This window comes from Dreissena polymorpha, chromosome 12 (assembly GCF_020536995.1).
Source record: "Dreissena polymorpha isolate Duluth1 chromosome 12, UMN_Dpol_1.0, whole genome shotgun sequence".
NCBI classification, from domain to species: Eukaryota; Metazoa; Mollusca; class Bivalvia; order Myida; family Dreissenidae; genus Dreissena; species Dreissena polymorpha.
Genome location: NC_068366.1, coordinates 31,678,164 through 31,695,205, shown reverse-complemented (window position 1 = coordinate 31,695,205; position 17,042 = coordinate 31,678,164). Strand labels below are relative to the sequence as shown.

Genomic DNA, 17,042 nt, shown 5'->3' with positions numbered 1-17,042 from the left:
AACTGTCAATATTAAATCGTTCACTTTTCTTTAAAAACTTGAACAACAAGTCCAAAATTACCTGGTGGCGTCCTCAGTCAATGGACAATATGTTCGGAGCAACGATTTTGGCCTAACGTGCGTGATATAATTAAACCGACCGAATTTATAACCTACCTGTTGTTCGCGGTCGAGTCCAACTGTCTGCCTTCGACGACACCCTCTGTCATCGACGTGGCGCGTAATACGGTGAGATTAAGTATGTTTACATGCCAATGGAAATTGAGTGAATTGATTGATTTTTTGTTGAAATTTCAAAATGTGATTGTAATTCTTGCGCAAATTTTTATATATATCCGATCATTAATACGAACAAAATGGCGCGATTCTTATTTTACGCAACTGTATCAACTTTGCTATTGTAAATTAGATGGACGCATAAAGTATCAAGTAAGTGATTCAGAAAGGGTCATTATGTTTATGTTTCAAACACAACAATAACTGCAATAAAACTAACTTATTTTGCTGAATAAAATAAAAAATAACATAAACACATGTGATATTTGAAAATAAGTCAACAACACGTTTTCACATTATAATGTATGTTTTATATTTAAAACGTTACATACACAAATATGTATGTGTAAGAGATAGTTATAGTAAATTATAAAGGACATGCAGCATACAACGGCAAATTATGCAAATAATAAAATTGATTAAAATTGGGGTCACCGCGTCGAAAAGTTAACATAAAAGCATTGGGTGAGATTAAATGCTATATGCCTCAAACTTGGCATAGATTTATGGACAATACAAATCAACAAAACAGTATTGTCATTAAGAATTGAAGAGAATAAATATTTATCCCACTTTTACAGCGAAATCGGTTTATTAAAGCCCCGTTTATTAAATTTCATTTATAATCAACGGCAAGGCTATAATCAATGGCACGAAATGACGTCATCAACTGCCGAACCGGGACTACTTTTTCCCACGCACCTCGTCACCTGTATTTGCCAAGTGCATCAATAATAAAAACAATCTCAAATGTTTGTCAATCTTAATGACCTTAAAACAAAGGAAAGTAGCAAAAAACGAGTTTTTTGTGATTTATTGTCATTAAAACCTAGTATTAGGTAAATTTAACACTATGCTAATAGGTTCTGTTGTTGTTGCTCCCCTTTAAAGAAGTCAGTTCGAGTTGCTCCCCTTTGACCGTAGAAAACAATCGTCTGGACCAAGAAATCCTGTGTTCATTTACAAGCTGTACTCGGATATGCGTCCATCTGATTTTTCTTCAAAGCATCTTTTCTACCTGGCACTACGCACAAATGACACTGCATCCCGGTGATTATTGCGTCAACAATTGGGTGTCAACAAGTTAGGTCAGATGATGAAGGCCATGGCAAAAGACGCCGGCTTTCTCAAGCACAAGAGAATAACGAACCACTCAGTTCGCAAATTCCTGGTCCAAAAACTTCGAAATGCAAACATTCCACCCACTGAAACCATGGCCATAACAGGGCACAAAAATGTCCAGTCCATAATCAATTATTCCAACATATCTGTTGAACAGCAGCAACAGTGTTCATTCTTGCTCAGTGCAGTAAATGTAACAATCCAACAGATTCCTCTTGTTCACCTTCACGCACCGAAACTATGGCCGAAATGCAGCCTAGACAACCACTGTCTACCGTCGAACAAGTTGATCTTGATGTTCGCCCCACCCAGTCACTTCACCAGCAAATGTCTTTCTCTAGTTCGATTCGAACAACTTTGCCTCACAATTCTTTGGTGCCACTTTCAACATTCAAAATGTTAATGTATATAATTAGCTTAAATCCAAGTTATCTTTGTTATTTCGTCACGAATAACCACATATTATAACAAAGAAGCAAATATTGTGCACCTCGTGATCGACTCGATAGTTTGATATCGAAAGTGAATTGTGTGTGGTGTTAGGCTACGTTGTAAACAAATGTAGTTCCTTGTATATAACAACTTAATGTCATATTGATATCATAAAACTTAAAGATTTGCAATTCAATATGATTAAAATTGTAATTAATAACGCTCGACACTTTGTTACAGAACGATATTCTGATTTAAAAAAATGATTATTTGATCAGCGGTTATTTTTGGAACGCGGAGTAATACACTGACCTTGGTTACACTACAGTCATTATCAAAGTACGACAAACACTCATGAAAACTTATTTTGTTTAAATAAAAAAAGTTTACTGAATAAAAAGTGGGATAAATAGAATAATAGGTTAGTGTTGATTATAGATCAGGTTTATCATGCTCGGCACGAAAACGAAAAAGCACTCGCCAAGGCTCGTGTTTTTTGTTTTCTAAGCCTCGCATGATAAACCTGATCTATAATCAACACTAACCTATTATTCTCTATTTATTTAATTGCAGCATCTAGCTAGTTAGGGTTTTAAATAACACACGGGTTGCAAATTATTAACATAAACAAAAGTAAAACTTTTTGACGCAAGAATATTTTTTTTTGCATACAAGCCTCAACTGAATCACTCTGTATGACGAGATTTCAGAGCCCAGCATCGTTTATAATAACCTGTCAAGGTCAAGGTAACACATCTCAGAAAAAGCCGATTACGTAGCTTGTTTATACTCACGTTTGGTGTTCCATATAAACGCTAGCAGAAGTCGTTCAATTTATTAAAGTAATCAAGATAACATAAATAAAATTATTTATTCGCGAATGCTATGCGCTACAAAAAATTCAGACCAGCATTAAATATAGGAATTAACGCCAAATGGCATGTCTGAGTTTACTTTATAGCTTTAATGACAGAATAGACAAGAAACTATTTTAAAAAAGGCATACGATTTGAACGGACAAGTGAGGATACTCTGGGATGCAACCTATCTTTCCATGTCCGTATTAAACCTGGTTGCACGAGTACTTCAAATTTCAATGCAAATACCTCATCAAATTGCACCAGCGTCGAAATTATTGTAGACATAACCTTTCGCCTTCTATAAAAAGAACCACTACATCATCAGGTCGCAATCATCACTAACAACACCGCCACTATTCAATATAAACACTTCATCATCCCAACCATCACCAGCTCCACCATGCCCAAAACCACAATCACATAACCACAACACCACCACTACCACACTATCACAACCATAAGCACCACAAATGCAACATCAAAAGTAACCGAAATCATCACCACATTACAACCACCATTTATATAATTGAACTCGTCGCCACAACCGCCTGCGCTACCACCACGCATCCATCCTCAGTAATCTTCAACTATTGACCACCTCTTTCACTAAGAGAACACACAGCTCCTGACGAAGCACTATCAACACCCCACACTAACCACCATAGCTGCAAACACCATCATACTCATTTTCAACACAACTACACACATACCATATATAAACTACCTAAAAACTGCTTTCGATAGAATCACGCCCACTTGCGGAACAAATTATTATCGACCCACCTTCACTACTACTACGACTACCTCTACTTCCACCAACACCACCAACACGACTTGTACAAACAAAACAATATAAAGACTTCTTTAACTACCAGCATTAATAACATCTCCACTTTCATCTCCATAACTTGCAGCAGATAGTATGTTATCAATTTAATCGCATGCATCTATTGCGTTACTATGTCAAAATACGGGTAAAACACATTTAAACACGACGGACCCGGTATTTGGAATGAATAACAAACAAAATATTACTTTGTGTCTTAAGCTTTCCTTACATTTTTTTTGTTTTTCAAGTGTCAACATAACAAACGTTTTGTCTTGCAGTCAATCATAGATTTTGTGACCAAACAGTTAACCCTAACGGCTGTGGCAAATAATGTTAGGCTAGGAATGTAAATATATATATATATATGTGTGTGTGTGTGTGTGTGTGTGTGTGTGTGTGTATCGCGTCATGTGAAAACCTGCCTTAATGACAAAATTTTTGATTTTTACTTTTTATCATTTTCTTACAGATTTTTCTTTCCTGGTTTTAAATCTGCAACTCTTTTGACGGTGATAGACCAAATACTATGCGGAATTTAAATCTTTAATACCACACTCACGAAATAATTTCTTTAATACGACGTCGTTGACGTCGCGTATTTTCGGCGTTAATAACATTGTTTCGCAAGTAAATATTTTCGTGTTTTCTGTATAATAAGCCTTTGAAATGCTCATAAGTAACAATCGGTCACATTTAGATATATAACTATATATTTAAATACAAAAATGATAAGTTAATAACAGTAAATGAATCCGTGAAGTGGTGAAACACAACAATATCCACTTTCACGATTTTTTTTGAGACATTTTTTTCTCAATACTCTAAGTCGAGTATGTTGAAACGTGCGCTAATCAAACATCACAATCTTCCTGATGCACTAACACAGCACGATGTACAGCGGACACGTAGGGGAGACAATCTTCGTCAGGTAAGCGCGACGCTGCTCAGACAACCCTGCAGCTGTGAGCGTGCGCGGTCTATCCGTTGCAACGAAACCGGATTCTGATGTCATAATAATCTTCGTCTCTTCTGATCCATGTCGTTCCCTTGCGAAAACATATCCGGGACACCGTTGTTCAAATCTGAAGTACTGATATTTCCTGCAATTCAATTATATTTATGTTAAAAGTCAATATAATGTACTGATACTTTATTTGTGCCGCTTTTATCAGTATACAAAATATAAGACTATATACAGCACGTATTTAGTGTAAACAATCAATACCGAATGCCCGGCAAAGCTCTGAACCTTGGCTGCAGTAAAGCGCGCCAATCCTCCCACTGCCACTGGGGTTATTGGACGGAGGCATTGGAGTTGGATGAATCATTCACGACGTTTGACAGGTGTGCAAGCGTACTTACATCGCAACGTCTAAACCGCTTTTTAATGGCGGCAAAGCCACTGACCACGTGGCTGCGAGCGTGCCCTGTAAAATAAGCAACTGGCTGCCTTTTTTGTCAACATTAACTAGTATGCGTATTGTTTCAGAATTTAAAGTTGACATCCCTTCCTTTATCCTAATTTCCGTACAACAAAAATAAACTGCACAATAATTATTCACTAAGAGTCTGACGCGTACGGGATGGAAACCGGCGTTCTACTAAAATGCTCAGAGTAGAGACTCTTGAGTTCCTAAACAAAATCAAATAACGTATAACACATTTGTTTAAACATCGGCGAGCATTTAAGTGCATTAATTGTTACCAGAATTCGTAACTTGATAGGTTTACACGAATAGAGTTAGGGACTTCAATGTGTCAAAATCAAGTGTTTATGGAAAACACATGTATTATCGTATTAATAACGTACGAAAATCTAGATCGATTAAACAGAAGGAAACGAAACTATTTCTTATTGATTTATGCTGTTGACTTGACTATTTGAGCTTCCAATTTCTATTAATTGACCGCGGGTTTTTTTAATTTTCATACGTTACATCACATCATTCACATGGTTGATAATTCCATCTTAAAATATGCCTGCTTATCTTCTATCTTATTTTTGAATATAAACATATGTTTATACGCGTTATTCCTGCTACACTTATAAGCACTGACGTAACAAAAATAAAATAAGGACAATTTCTAAGAAGCCGTGAACTGGATGACGCAATACAGTACGGGTTTCAGTAGCGTAGCTAATCGTTTTTACATCGTTGTTGTAAATTGCATATGGAATGAGTTTTTCTGTTAAAAAATACACACATGAAATATTGCTAAAGAGTAAAAATAACATGCATTGATAACAACATGCAATTTTTTAAGCAATGTGTGTTTTAAAGCCGTACATTTTGTTTTTATTTTTTCGTATCGCTACGCCCCTGGCATACACTTTGCAGCGGTGAAAGAGAAAACAAAATGGCTGAACATAAGAGCAAGTTAACTTAACCATCATAAATAAAAAAAGTGTTATCACTTGAAAATATAATGCATGTTTTTCTTAGTAACAGTTTGTTTATAAAACAACACCTAACTAGTAGTAATATTTTTGGAAAATTTAAATTGAACATATTCGACAAGGTCAATGCTGTTTCAGACAAAGCATAGGGTTGTAATAAGTTGTGTAAATTATAGTAAGGCAGGCGATAAATAAAAACAGTGTCACAATAAGCAATTGATTAAGCTGAAAATGACAAATATACTTACATCTAGTTCTTGGTCCATATCACCGAAAATCCATTTTGAATTAAACAAAATATAAACAATTTTTCGCGCAAGACATGTGCAAATGTCCACAAAAACACATTACGTCATTTCGCAATTTTATTGATGACGTTGTTAATGTCATTAAGTCAGGTTTTCACATGACGCGATACATATATATATATATATATATATAAATATATATATATATATATATATATATATATAAATATATATATATATATATATATATATATATATATATATATATATATATATATATAAATATATATATATATATATATATATATATATATATATATATATATATACTCAGTATATCAATATTTACTTGTAAATTATATATTTTAATTATCGACTTTAAAGAACAGGCTATATTAATTATACATTAATTTATTTCTGCTTAGAAGAGCTCATATTTCTTACCAAAGAACTAACACAGAGCTTGTGCTGTAAATGGAAACTCAGAAGTGTGTTACTATGTACAAAAAACCCATTACTCAGAATTGCAAGATGGCAGACAATTGGCAAATGACATGACACATATAGTGAATAATGCAATTCCAAATATCAATCAGAAAAACACAGATCATTTTATAATATATATATAGAATGCAAAATATGGTTTAATCAATCCCATAAAGTGCGGTTACATACAAACGAGTCATTTACATGTGCTCACTTAAGCTTATTGACAAACAAGTATTATAAGTTCTCCTCTAATGGTTTGTGACTAATGCGAATGCAATTTAGCAAATCATCATTTTGTTTTCTTTGAAGAAACATGTTTGTTAATGTGCTGTTATCATTTATTATTTAATTTATCACTAGTGTGAAATACTACTACTGAAATTAAATAATCACTTATACAATTATACCTCCCATATCTGAATGTTGCTACTTGTATAGCCGTCAATTGGTCATATAACGAATAGCAGAACATCCAAATCGAAAATTCATATTTTTTGTTTCGCTTTCATATTGTCTGAAAAATATTTGTTAAGAGTTGAATTAAAGACATTGAAGTTGATGAATTTATGTTATATTCTGTTTATTTTGTACTTGTAAACGTGCTATTTATCGAAAATTTGTACATGTTTTAACTGTTCGACGACCTTTGAACCCATTAAAACAAGCCTTGCTTTGCATCGACCGTTCATAGGCATTGCATTAACCATTGTTTTTGTTCATGTTACGTTTGCAGGTGTTGTTTTATACTGTACAGTTTATAAATATAAACATGTAATTCAAATAAAGCGTCCAATGGCGGCAAACGGGCTAAATGACATCAACATCGACTTGATTTGGGAGAATGGCGTGCCTGAAACAGAGTCTTAAAACGCCTTGCAGGAGACAATCTGGAGTTCAAAAATGCTGCGTCTTAGTGTATATTCATGTAAATTTGAATTGTTATATAGTTGCTACAACTGGTGGTTACTTGTGGCGGATACCATGGCTAATAAAACATATTCTGAAATGGAGAGAAGCGCAGCTAATCATTTGCCAACGCAATGCAACATATTACTCTGGTTCGATGTATTTTAACGATAAGAAAGAAATTTAAAGAAAACAGTATGCAACACTGAAAACCGTTTTCTAGAAAAGCAAACAAAATTGAGACACGAACATTTTTTGACATGACGAACTCACTTAGCCATAGTAAAGTTGACAGACTACATGGACACACATCGTTGTCGTATTTCAAGCTACAATTATAACATCATAATAGTTTTATCAAGAAAGAAGTATTGATTATCATTAATAAATCAAATTAAATGCGAATATTCACTAATAAATAACATTTTTCTGTTTCTGATTTGCGCTTCTCCAAAGCAACCATAAATATAGGTAACGTGTTGTTTTGACAGTCACGCAAAAACGTTTTTTTTTCTTGAATGAAGCTGCAACTCATTTTGAAGAGATGTAAATTGCATTCTATGGATATTCTTGTCAGATGAGGTTATGCATTTAAGGTTGCTTAAACGTTTTAAGGTCTGTTAGGATTACTAATTAATTCAGGTTACATATTGTAATGCTATGCTACATCTGCGTTAACTTGAAAACTAAACATGTATACAATTATCTAAATTCTAAAAATATTTGTTTAGACAACGATATTACCTTTATTATTTCCCTAACTGGTTCATGGTTTAAAAATGTAAACATAAACATGTATTCATTTTAAATATGTTTATACTGAGCACCTTGACCGCCACAGCTTGCCTTAAGTTTATTGGTCGTTTAATGTTATGAAGTTTCATGCAATTCAAACATCTCGTGTATGCCTTAATCGAGTGACTATCCAATTTGATGAGATGATTAGTTGATGTCAAATTTTCAGACGCATTTGGCCATGCAGTTTCAATTTTTATGACGTCACATAAATGAGACGTTAACGCGTATGTCGTGTTGACTAAAAAAAAAACTGTTTTCTATCACTAAACGAAGTCTCGTTATAGGTTCCTCATAGCTGCCGAATTAATGTTTCGCACATATCATGCGCACAGAGCAACAAATATATAAAACATGACGAGAACGTTATAAACCTTCTACTCGGAATGTTCTCCACAAGTCATCTGTTATAATATGGGTAATCCAAAAAAATAGCAAAGGGCATTAACCCCAAAATAACTGCCCTTCATCAATGTGTACAATTGTATGAAAATAGCTTCATCACTAAAGGAATTATGCTAAGCATCAGTAAGTGGCTAAATGAGAGTAGCCATATGAATCGCGAAGAGCAATATATCTGAAAATGTGTTAGCAAGAGTCATGGTTCTTGTACACGCACTTCCTGTAAGCAAGAGTTATAGTTATTGTACATTGATCCGTTCTAAATTGAAGTGCAAAACTTAACAAAGGGCAGAAGCTCTAAATATATTACAATACGACTTTGTGGTCTTGCGCACTGCATATCCACTCAAACAGACATACCTATCTATTAGGTTGGTTTTATACCTCTCTGAGATTTTGAGAAAATATACAGATAAGCCTTAAGAATAACATTCGGAAATAGCACTTAAAATATTACAAAACATTATGTCCCTTGTGCTTTGCACATTTGTGCCGTGTGGTCTACATGCATTTATCTTATATAACTTTCAAGATATTCGTCAGACAGGTAATAAGAAGATGCAACGTCCAGTCAGCCGGATGGACACCCTGAAAACAGTTTATCCCCCTTACACCCCTTACTTTCCGGGAGAAATATATAGCACTCGAGTGAGGTTGGTAAAAATAACGAAAATTGAACACTATTAAGTATGTGCGACAAAAACTGTATAGTTTGCCAAATTAGATAACAAATGAGATAATTAAATCAACGTATTATATAGTGATTGCATGTGCACGTCTTCGAATTTATACATTAAACATTATATCATATGTTTGTTATTATGTTTCCATTATACTACAATACATATTTACTTAGTCTTACACGAATGCATGTATATATTTTATGTTATCATCGTTTATGAACTTAAAGAACCATTAATATTCCGCAGGAAAATAGAAAGCGTTAATTCATATGAATATTCTTCAGTTTGATTAATTTAACAATAGCTCTTTGATTTGTTGCATGCTCATCAACAAAGCATACTCATCGTCTCTCGATCATAACTGCAGTTGTCAATTGTTCTTTTGGATTATGTATTGTGTGATGTGTAGACCAATACAAATTATCAGCACATCCAATTGCCCTTATGTTAGCAGTTTTTAAAGGCATTGCATACTGATATCAGTATTTGTATTAACAAGTTCCTTATCATAAAAACGAAATTATTTCCAAAATAATTGTGTATAGATAACTGTCCTCTTATTGTTTTAGGTCACCATATACATATACAAACCAACATTATGTAGTGTGATGTCTTCCGTTGATTTAAAATCACATACGATGTAAACAAACCAATATAATGCATGTAGTGTAATATCTTCATTTGGTTTCAGGTCACCTAGGACGTAAATGAACTTATATAATTTCCTGTAGATTGTTGTCTCTTTGTGTTATGGGTCACCTAAGACGTAAACATGCTCTTCATTTATGAATTGATCTTTGCTATTTAGTTTCCTTCAAATACACAATGTATAAACTTTTGAAATGATTTTGTGTTTCATAAAGTATTCAAAGTGTTTGTGTAAATGTATTAACCTGTACTGGGCATACGGCCTGAATTACACTTATTGCATTAAGATAAACTAGCATTTTTTTTTCGTTTGCGTTAATATGATATTAAAATCGTAAACAATATTATGAGTAAAACTGCAAACAATTAAAACCGTGCCGTAAAAATACTATAACCAGTTTTATCATCGTAAATAAGGTGAGTACATTGTTCCGGCATAAAAACGCAATTATTGATTTCGTTATACGTATATCTTTGTCTGCGTTTGGAAAGACATCCGCTGAAAATACAAGTTTAGTGTCCACAAATGGTCCTATACGTATCGCAACGCTGTCTATTAAAATATATTCTGTTTGGAACGGTGGTTTGCAAAGTTCGAATACGTTCATTATGATATAAACATAGCAAGGTGAACACTTATTTTAACGATGCATGTTCCATTCTTGAAAAGGAAGATGTATTAGCGCCGTCATAACGCAACTACATTTATCATACATGCATATATATATATATATATATAAACTTGTTTTGCGCAACATATTTATACCAACAACATTAACCTACGCCGCTACGATAACCGAGAAAGACGTTAAGTAAGCAACTTCGTAAAGCTACTTTGCAATACGTGAGACATGAAAAAGGAATATTTACTGTTATGTGTTATTTGTCAATTATTTATTATAATCAGACATGTATGATACATATGTATCATACAGTTGTATACATAGACATTAGTGTGTATGCAGCCTTATTGTTGTGTGTTCTTTCCTTTCAAAACGGCAAATCGAAAGGTTTCGGCACATTAGCCATACAGTGAATAGCCATATCTATACAGAACAAAACCCACAAGTTGTGTTGTTCCCAAATGACGATTTGCAAAACATAGTCTATTCCTCGGGTACATCACGAAAAATTGTTGTAAATTAGTCTATTTTATTGAAACGGGTTTAGTCTTTGATTTATTTCAGATTCATTGGTATACGGCCAAACTTTGGGTTGGAAATACGTGTTACTATACCTGATTTTGGACCTTGACGTTAAATGTTTTAATTTTTGTATTATCACAACGTTCAAGATCCCTGTGTACAAATATGATTAATTTGTATTTGTTATATCACAACCTTTCCATCACGTGGTGGATACAGTACATACATGTAAATATGTAAATGAATGTTGTTTAAATGAGATAAAAAATCGGTAATTCCTTAGGTCTTGGAAGTTGAACAACAGCTAACATTTTTGTTGCATTATTTTATTTTATGTTTCTGAATTTCTGTATATAATGGTATTGCTAGGCATTGCGTGATGGATTGACCTTAACCATATTGGAGCAATGAAAAAGCTGAATTTTGAAAAGTTCTATACAAATGTTGCATTTTTCAGGATTCAAAGGTCGTCGTGGCGTAGTGGATATGATGTCCGCCTAGCGACGGTGAGGTCATGTGTTTGACCCCCACAGTTGGATCATTCATAGATCTCCCCAAAAGACACCAAGTATATTTGTTCTACCAGGAAACGGACTCGAGAATGTTTCCATAAGCATTATACTTTCGATGCAATCGAGATAAGATAAATAGGTTTAAACTAAAGGGCGTTGCTTTCATGTCCTTTTGTTTGAGGGCATTACATTTACATATATTTTGAACGTACAAGGAAGATATAGTGAAAACTTTAGGTATGCAAATCGGTAAGCTTACAAAAGACACTGTGTTCACGCGAGCGTTTATGGATGTACTGTAGTACTCCAAATAATATACAACATACACGCTTTATACCGGTATATAGATTTGTGTATAAAATACACAATGTGGAGTCAAATGCTTATACTTTACATTCCATACCTGTGGATATTTATCTGTTCACATGCTGCATGTAAGTATGCATGCAAGCTTAACAGTTTTATAAAAAGCGATAGTTGAGTTGTTTTTAAGTTTTTTACCAAGAATAACATTTCTGTTTAAAACAACATTTTGTCCTAAATTGCAACGATTTTATGACATATATAAAGGATAGGGCAAAACGGTTGAAATTTTTCATTATAATGTATATTTATGCTTTTATAAACTATCCTAACGGTAGCGTGCAAACAAAGCGAACATATTGTATCTCTGTTGTGTTCTGTTTAAAATAGTTATCGTTAATGAGATGCAAGTTCTAGAGTTACTTATTACGGTTTTCAACAAGACACCTATTTAAGCTATTCATGTTTTACATTATGTTTCTTTTAGCTGACTGCGTGATTAAATATGCCGAAAGAGATGGTAAAAACATACAGCTGGCATTTGATTATAACTGGACTAACACAGAAACAAGAAAAGTGGTGTGCTACAAAGGTCAAATATACCTTGGCGAATGCGTGTCTGTGTTTGCCTCAGTATGCTCAACAACAACTTCAGCTTTTAATATTTATAACATTTCTGCGAATAAAGGACTCACCTTCGTTTATATTTCTGTAAACACACTAAATGAAGACACATCAGGAAAATACACGTGTTCGAAAGAGAACAGTCACAATAGTTCAAGATGCATTCAAATCGAAGGTATGTATATAATTGTCTGTATAATAAGGTACATTCATATGTATATATTAATTCATGTCATTATCCAATATGTATATGAGAAGTTGCTTTCTAACGACACTTATCATAGATTGCATCGCGATGTAAAAAGCCCGTCAACACTTGAATACACGTGGAAACATCAACTAAAACATATGAATATACACATGGTTTGTGCTTTTAATAATGCTTATCAACTGTTTAAGGCTATGCAATAAACAAAGTTTCGTTTATATTGATTTTAAGTTGTATTGCGGTTGTTTTGTTATGAAATATTGTGTTGTATTTTGATAACTACCACACATTAACAGCCTCGAGTTTCAGATAAAGGCAAAGGTAAAGGTTTTGGTTTTAATGTTTGATATTGATCAACCTTGCCGACTTAAACCTTGATCCAATCACAACTATGTGATAAGTCGTCCGTTTAATCTCAGTGTAGTATGCAGCCATGATACAGTGGTTTTATCACTGACATGTACACGTAATAATACCTAAAAGAATTCCTCTGGTAATGTTTTGCAACAACACATTTCAGTTGTTTGAGGGGGGCTTCAAACAGAGACCTTCCTAATATTCGGTTAGCATTCTACCACTAGGTCATTAGTATAACGTGCTGGTATTGCTGACGAAACTTCAAATTAATTATAAATTGATATGGTAAAGTAAAAATCGAAAACAGGAGTTCAAACATGCATCTGAGTGCACAGGATTGTTCATGAGCACGTTACCGTTTACATGTATTTTTTCCAGCTGTAGACTCAAACACCACAATTGAGAGTGACGTAGAGGACGTGTATGTTAATAGCAGTCTCAAATTGACATGTTCAACGTCGTCACCGGTTAACAGTGTTTACTGGTACAAGGCAAATCAAACAAGCGACTCTGAAGAATTGGTTTTAATTACACATTTTACAAATGGAACGTGTTCTCAAACTTCAAACGTCTTAGATTGCGTTTGCAATTCTACCACTTCATATACATGTGTCATACAGATGGTAGCGTTATCTCAAGATGGTCAACTGTGGTGGTGTTCCGCTACATTTGATGGTGTCAAACGAAAAAGCAAGAACTTCACAATTGATCTTATAAGTTAGTAACCTTAAAACAGTATATATTTTTAACAAATGATTAATACTCGATACATGTGTACCAAATTATTTTTAAAACTTCCAAAGAAGGACCCTTGTCGTGTATTCGAAAACAATACTTAACTAGAGTAATAATGTCAACTAAATGGAATACATTTTAATTTGACCCACCAACGTCATTCAATTTTATTAATTACTACTTAATATCGGATGTTTGCTACACATTTGTTTGGTATGTCAAACCATCATGCTAAACACTTTATGACATGTCAAGAAATAATTGTTTACATTATACTACAGTTCCACTAACATCGGTGACTCTGTTTCCACAACATGCAGTCTCGTACTTGGTGTATAATAAAACAAGCACGTTCGCGTGCATCACATCAGCAAGTCGACCTGAGGCCAGTATCCAGTGGTGTGTAGGTGACCTGAACATAACTCATATGGCAAACTACACATACAACTCAGAAATAACAACGAGCTTATTGATGTATACGCCAACAACGTATAATAACAACAACTTGAGTTGTTATGCTATATATAAATATAAAGCTACATTGGTGACTAAGAACCAAGGGACAGTTTTGCAAATACAGTGTAAGTTCTGGGATATTTGAGAATGTATGCATGTTCTTATTGTTTAATTCGTAATCACATTTAATTAAACACACACTATGTTGTGTTCAATGTTTTCACACAATTATGCCACAAAATCGGCATAGTATTAAGATATTGGACGTCGAACGTAATACCTCCTCTCCATGGGTATATGTATATAAGCAAAATAGCACATTATACTCAGTGTTAAAATGCTGTTGTACCAACTTTGGAAACGCCGCTAATTTTAGTAATCAATTGCCAAATTTACAACCCCGTATTTAGCATTATTTGTAATATCACCATATCATTAGTGCATCATTCAATGCACGGGGAAGGCCGATTTAGAGGTAAGGGCACCTCATGAATTAAATGCGTATTAATAAAAAAATCACACTTTAGTCCGCCCTCAACTGCTCAACTGTTCCATTCAATTTTCTTAAAAAAAGCTTCATCGAGGAAGTTGTTTTTTTATTTGAGCAGGGATATGTCTTTATTTCAAAATAACTCCTGATTTCATTATGTGTAAATTCTGTTCAAAAACGATGTGAATGTATTGTCAGAAGTTGTTTATATGTAAATTCCAGTCAATCTATTTTATTAGGTGATGCTATTTTTTGCTTTTGCTAAAATTGTGGACTTGCCAATTTATTAATGCATAACATTTGAAAACAAAAGTTTATATATATATTTTTTCGTTTTCAATATATATATATATATATATATATATATATATATATATATATATATATATATATATACATATATATATATGTCGGATTAAATGCACGCATAAAAAAACACATTTCAATAATTCTGAATTGAAATTGTAAGGGTACATGTTCTTGTGTGTGTTGCATTGTAGGAATGAATGCCTAACTAAAAAGGTTTAAGGTTGAAATCTTATAGTTTCGAAATATGGTTTGGACTTAATTTAAGTTTTGAGTTGATACCATTTATAAATTCCGAGAAATGCCACAGACTAAATTTATATCTAAAAATAAAACAAAATACAATTACTATGCAAATATTCAAGACATAGTTACAGTTTTCTTAAGCACGGCATATCGCAGAAGTGAGGTCAAATTGCCTCTTTAATGTAAAGTTCATACCTTTACTAGTTTTAACAGCTCCAGAAATCTGACGTGCGGTTGACGATGACAACGGACCGACAGACGGTCAACCTCAAACAAATAAAAATCGCCCATTCACACACATAATATAAAGTGTAAACACATTTTTGTACAGTGATGATTTGCTTTCTTTTTGAAGATCCTGTTTCAATGCCTATAATAACAATGGACGGCGCCAGTGTTTCGGATAATGCTTCTGTCCATGAGTATACTCCAGTTGGTTTCCAGTGTTCTGCCACTGGATTTCCGCCTCCTTTTTACCGCTGGTTCTACACGACAGGAAATGCGGTCGGACGCACAGTGATACTCAAGTTCAACCGAACATTCAACGATGAAAATGTATCTTGTGATTTAAAGCAGACGTTTTTATATGAAAACATTTCTTGCGAGGTTACCAACACATACTATTTACACAACGGAACCATATCTGCATTTTCCACGACGTCGATTACTTACCTCAAGCTAAATATTTTAAGTTAGTATACACTAAATAATGTTTTTAATTTACCATGTTTTCTGGTAAAATGTTGAGTCACAAACGAAAATTAATCATTTAAATCGTAACACCAATATGCTGTCTTTTCCGAAGGAAAGGGATCTGTTAAACAATTGAACCTATAAATTTATGATCATTATACATTTTGCTCTTTGCAATTTGCCATACATGTTGTAGCTAGACCAGATGTTCCAAAATCCTTCTGTGTCCAAGCTGTCGATGAGACTACAATAAAACTTGGTTGGGAACATGGAGTAAGAAGGGGATACGGTCAACGATTTGTTATCATGTTCAAACCTTCTGATTCAAGAAATTGGACCGACGTACACCTTGGATCTCAGACAACTGCAACCCTAGAAAGATTAGAACCAGGTACGAGCTATCAGCTCAAAATGTTTGCAGAAAACGATGTTGGAAAATCCAAGGAGACGGATGAATTATCAGTAGGAACACGTGTGCGCAGTAATACAGGTACACAACTATTATATTTTATGTAATGCTAACTGATATATCATCTTAACACATTAACCCAAACTTCTCGAACTCGGCCATATATTATACATCAAACTGTTGTATTTTAGTTACACGAGAATGCTCATCAAGCTTGTCGCAACAGTTTCTTACGTTATTAATTGGAGTAGCGCTTGGGGGTGCTCTTGGTGGTGGTATGTTCTCTTTAGTACTCAAGAGATTGATTGGAGTACTGCGAAAAAAGGTCAAACATAGACGACGTATGTATAATTAATAACTTTAATTGTAGGTTTATTTTGTTCATTACAAACAAGAATGGCATTCAATGCGTCTTGAAGGAGAATGCGTTGTGTGTTATATTACGAAATGGTTCACTTAAACTTTTAAAA

General features: G+C 33.9%; 1 long non-coding RNA gene across 1 annotated transcript; it reads right to left on the bottom strand.

Moving 5' to 3' along the window:
• Positions 1-3,847: 3,847 nt before the first annotated feature.
• LOC127852811 (uncharacterized) lies at positions 3,848-6,271 on the bottom strand. Its single transcript, XR_008036278.1, has 3 exons — positions 6,166-6,271; positions 4,745-4,946; positions 3,848-4,619 (listed from the first exon to the last, which is right to left on the bottom strand). It is a non-coding gene; the product is annotated as an uncharacterized LOC127852811 (long non-coding RNA).
• Between the last annotated feature and the right edge of the window lie 10,771 nt (positions 6,272-17,042).